Below are 6,000 nucleotides of genomic sequence, written 5' to 3' on the forward strand. Positions count from 1 at the left end.
ACAAGCTGCACACACATACACCGAAACACGGGCGTCCTCGCAACGCACAGCTCATCCCAAGCAAGCTGTGCACGGACTGCCTGTCGCGTTCGATGTTGTATGTTTTGTTTCATTTTTTTATATCCCTTCCTACGTATCTCTCGTTCTGTCTCGCTCCCGGACGGCTTTCACCAGAGCTTTGCCCAGCCGGCCGGCCGGTGCGCGGTTTTGGTGGAAATGCCGCTTTTCATCAGCTTCTTCAAGTGTTTCCACTCATGTGACGCGTTCTCTCTGTTTTATTGTGCTTTCAGTTCGCTTTTTCCTTGCTGATTTTCCATCCATAACACGCGTGTAGAGAATGCGCTCTCTTTCTTGATTCGTTTGATAGTTGATTCGTTTGAGTTTTGATAACATTATGGGCGACTGCTGCTACTGCTACTGCTAGCTAACTTAGCTCACGGAAAAGGATCACAGATGGAAAAAAACCAAAACGACTGCTTTGCTTTCATTAGGAACCTTTAGTAATTTTTTTTCGCACCTCCGCTATATCCACACTGTGCCATCGGCACACGCACCTAACCTATACCAACATGCGATCGTGAACTCACCTCACCAACACACGCGCACTAACGTTCACGCGGCGCACTACGTTTCGTTTTTTTGTGTACCAGTGCAAGAGGGCACACCAAAACCGGCCGAACACGAACAAAAGCTTACCAGCTTTCCTACGGGGTGCGAGATGTCGAGTTTCCCGTGAAAAATGCGTGTTCGCTGCTCGTAATGCCGAAGGAAAAGAAACACCATATGTCGAAGCACACACCAAATAACGAATGCCGACCAGAAATGGGCCTGGAAAACCCACGGCGCACCAATAAAACGCCTGCTTCGATGGCACACAAAATGCTACTACCTCGAAACACTCTGTTTAACACTCCCTGCACGACTAACGAGTGCGAGCGCGAATCGCACGCACACAGCCCGCCTCACACAAGCTTGCATTCGAGCGGACGGGTGGCACGCACACACCTAAAAGTGCTTACTTAACGCGCGCGAACCAAGAGAGCTCAATTGCGGTGAGTAAATTACGTGCTCTCTCTCTCTCTCTCTCTGTCCCGTTCGCGTTTGACAATACAATAGGCGTTCTCTTTCTCTTGCTTGCGTTGCAAGGGAGAGCGCTTGCTAAGCGAGGCGGCTCACCAAATCCGTAGAATGAGAGAACATACCCGGAATGCCTACCATCGGTGATTGTTTGTTTCTGCTATCTTTGTTTTGTTTTCTGACACCATCTCCACTATCCTTTCCACACGCTTTACCGGTTGTCATTCGAACTCGCCCTACCTAACCATGATTCCGTGCTACTCTTTTGCATCGCACCATAGCGAGCCCTTTTCCTTTTTTTTGCGGTGCTATCTCGCTTTGTTCGGCTTACTCTTCCTTCCAAAACACCCGCTTCCGCAGCACTAACTGGTGCTGTTGTTTAGTCCATAATAAGCAAGGGAAAAATGTGTTTGATCGACAAAAAAAAGCGGTGCACGGGTAGAGTAATCGAGCCGGGAAGGTGTTGTGTCGCGAACGACGCTCGCTGTTCGATTTAGCATGGTGTTTCTGGGGTAGCTAAGTGGACATTACATTGTACACAGCACCGCATGATAAACAGATCACTCTTACTTACTTTATTTATCAGGTGCTACAAACGCTTGGCGGTCTTGGCCTGCTCCAGGAGAAACTGAGACAGTCAGCCTGTGGGCAGTCTAAAAGGACTTTACGGACTTCTTCACTCAAAATAGCTGTCGCGACGGCTGAAGCTGGAACTATATAAAATATTCATAATTCCAGTACTCAAATACATCTCTGAGACATGGACTTTGTCCAAAGCTGACGAAACCATCTTTGGCCCTGTATGTGTGGAAGGACAATGGAATAAACTCGCCAGGCTCCGATGGGCTGCCCACAGACTGGCTGTTTCGGTTTTCTCCTGGAGCAGGCCAAGATCGCTAAGCGGTTGTAGCACCTGATAAGTAAGTAAGTGACCTAATACGGAAGATCCGTACGTGATATTTTTGATTGACATTTGACTGCATGAATTACATGGTTACACAAACAAACAGTAGAAAAATTATTACGAATATCAAGTGGCATATTTTCTAACTACTGAATAAAACCCGTTAATGAGTTATTCTGATTAGTTCATAACGCATCTCCTCAGTACGTACGATATTCATTTGAAACTACACAATTTCATTGAAAAAGTTAGACAAGCAACCATACTGCGCTATCATGACAAACATCAAGATTCAAAATGTTCAATCAAAGACTTATTCCGAGTGGCTCGTTATCCAGTACGTGAGATACGTAATTGAAAAAGTTCGACAAACAGAAAAAAATCATTCCGAACATAAAGAGGCAAAAATTCGATTACTGATCCACTGACCGGCAATTACTTATGCTGAGAGGTTTGCAAATCCGGTACGTGAGCTATGTAATTGAAAAAGTTACACAAAGTTTGATAAATCAGTCCCGATACCAACCCTTTCGTCTGTAGGTCTTTTTCCGGTGTCGAATGGCTTCTTGTTTTTTTTGTAACATTAACCAAGAGACGTTATCTTCTCGAATTTATCACTCGCGCACACACAACACCCAGTCAATCGTTCGCATCGAACTGTCAACCCACGGGAGCAATGTTTTATGTCATTCGTCCGGAATTTATAACATGGAATAAAATTCCTAAAACACACACGGTTCAATTTGGATTGCTCAGCACCCGAGATAAATTGTACAGGAAAAAAGCAAAAACAAAAAAATGGTACGTTTTAATAGCAAGAGGGGCCCAAAATTTGCTCATACACTCTCGTTGCTACCGAAAAACAGGGACTTTTCGTGACGGCGTAATGAAAAACGGAGAAAAAAACAGCCCATCTCAATAATAAAACATCAGCTAAACATTGCACGTTGGGCAATTGCCGGGATAAAAGTCAAAATTTTTTTTAGATTTTTGAAAAACTGTAATTATTTTCTTAAAATAGAGGGTTAAACTTAGTTAACTCCAAAATATTATAAGTCTAAGTCGTTTATTCTCGGAGTAACAGCCTGTCAAAGTAAAAAATGCGAGAAAAAAATTAAAAATTTTCAATTCTTTTTTGGTTGTCTAATAATTTTTCTCTCTTGAACTAAGCATACGAAATTAAAATTATTTTCCATTTTGAAATTAAATGTTTTTAATTTTTTTTTTTTGAGATTTACATCATCAAAAAATTGTAAAAGTATGAAAAACCCCATGTAAAATTATGTTTTTTTTTAATAAAAGACGAATTTTTTACTAAGCTTCAAAAGTCTTCAAGCTAAAACTTAATACAGGTTGTAGTAAAACAGCTTATCTTTCATTTCGAATCAAAATCTGCTGCCACTTTGTGCCACACCACAAGATAATCAATTTTTTCTGAGCCACGATACAGGGTTCAACGACCAAAACCATCCGTTTTTGAGGTTATGGTGTGACGTAAGGAATGAAACTTCTTACGGTAATTTAAGCAAAACTACTTTGATGTGAACCTTTTTGACAAAGTTTATTCAAAAACGACACTAGTAAGACAACACAAGAGTGTGTTTTGATAGATCAAGTAGGGTTTTTATGCACCATGAAGGTTGTCCATCCCCGATTTTCACCAATTTTTTCTTCAAAATTTTTGTCAAAGTACCAACTTTTTGAACTTAATTGTAATCGTGTTTGAAATAGAGGCAAAAGCAAGGATTTTGCAATCAGATCAGAAAATTGAAACAAATTTACCTACTTTACTTGAAATGAATGTTTAATTGAATGAAACCAGTATGTACAATAGATTTTTTTACATTTTGACTGCTGATTTATGGTATGCGTTGTTGCCTTGTATAACAAATACTCTTTCTAAGATAAATTGTTGTTTTTTTGTTGCAACGCCCAACGATCATGAGAAATGTTTTTATTATTTGGGCCCTTATTTGAGTTCGTTTTCACGTGACAAGCAATACAAAGCAAAAAAAAAACAAAATATACATCTTTGTAATATCAGTGTCATTTTTGTATGTAATATAAAATTAGCAATGAATAAAGCCCCGGTTAATAAACTGAATTGGATATATATATACCTTGTCATACAAATGATATTTTCAAATGGATCAAATACAATAGTTGTAACGATACTGAATCATTTCTAGGAAATTTCAGTATAAGTTTTGATCCATATTATAATATTATCAGACACTTATAGAGCTACAATGACATAATCGCACCTAGTTTCCTATTCGTATCGCAAGTTGATGTTATTTTCAGTTTATGTGTTTGTTTTTTTTTTTCAAATGACTTGTAACGCTAATTTTTTGTTATTACTATATTATTTAAATTATTTTGTGACTATGCATTCATCAAAAATGATAAAATTTACCCGTTCAGCTAGTTTAAATATAACGAAACGTTTAGCAATTACATACATACTGGAGTTAGAATACAAAAAAAAAACTTATTAAAGATTTTTAATATGCAAAAGGGTATGAATTACCAACAACTGATCATACATCGTTTTCAGTGATACCAAATTGTACGTTTAAATCAAATTTTTCGGTAAATAATGGCGCTAGACTTTTATCCCGGGATTTGTATGGGTGTGCCCACTGTGCATTGCACTATATGTCGAAGGCATTAGATAGAGAAAATAGAGAGGAACCATTAACAGGAGAGCGAGAATAGAGAAGATTGTGACTCGCGTTGTCTAATCGCACACTCACACACCCATAAGCGAAGTGTAGAGAGTGTGCTAAAGGCAGGCAAACATCAATGTTCTTTGCGAAGCAATGTTTTTTAACTCGTTCCAACCACACTCGCGCTTGTGGATGTACCGTGCACCCAAATGAGACTATTTTTGTTTGTTTATATTTTTCCCATCTTTTACCAAGGCAACATCACACACACACACATGAATTCATAATACTGGGGAAGAAACAGAAAAACACGTCGTACAGCGGATGGGAAGAGAATTGTCATGGCCGGAAATAAAAAGCACCGAAAACAAAAACAACGAAGCGAACACAAAAGCCAAGAAAAGTGGGAAAACGTTCCCGGCGCGCGAAAAACATGGACACACACACAAACACGGAGCTCCACCTGTCCAGATTCTGGTTATTATGGTAAGCCGTGGTAAAAGGCTCGATTGTCTCGAATACTCCAATTTTCCCAGGAAAATCGAAGAAACAAACGCGTTCTTGGTATGAAAAAGTAAATCTTAAATGTAACATTTTTCTAATGAACGAATTATAACATAAACTCAAGTTATACTAAATTCGAAAAAAAGAATTAAAATTCAAAGATCAAAGGGTTAGCTTAATCCGAGGATGGATGAAAAAAATATATACACACAAATAATAAATATCACTTCGCGCCATCTGCATCCCTCATAAAATCATGATAACCACATTCTCCTCCTTTTCGTTTTCATTAAAATTTTAAAAACATGGAAAGTTTTCCGCCCAACTTGATTTAGATTCTCTGCCTGTGTTGTTTTCGCCTACTTCCAGAAACCGCTTGGCCGCGCGACAAACAAACCCCAGCTGGACATAATGATGGAAAAGTTACGCTTCCCGTCCCTTTCGCGAAGCCTCGCCTTCCTAAGGGCCACACCAAATGAAACACTCCAGTAGGGCTTCTTACCAAGAAAAATAGAAAAAAGGTGCACCAGCGCGGTATCGCATTGTTAGCTTGTTGCGAAATAGCAACACTTGGAAAAGGTTAGTCTTTTTTGTTTTCAACCAACCGCACACACATACTTGAAAGTTGTCTCGCACCCAGCAGCAGTGCATGAAAGGTACCACTTCAAAAGAATCCCTTGCAGATAGGCCCGTTTTTTTTGAAAAGGAGTGGAAAACACAAAACAGCCATTCCAAACCAACGATGTTCGCACACTGTGCTGCGTGTTCCGTTTTAGAAGGCACGAGTGAATTGGTGTCGGTTTCTACTTACACAACGCGTTAGAATGCGCTTCTTCCATTGAGTTG

Source organism: Anopheles nili, chromosome X (genome assembly GCF_943737925.1).
Source record: "Anopheles nili chromosome X, idAnoNiliSN_F5_01, whole genome shotgun sequence".
Lineage (NCBI taxonomy): Eukaryota > Metazoa > Arthropoda > Insecta > Diptera > Culicidae > Anopheles > Anopheles nili.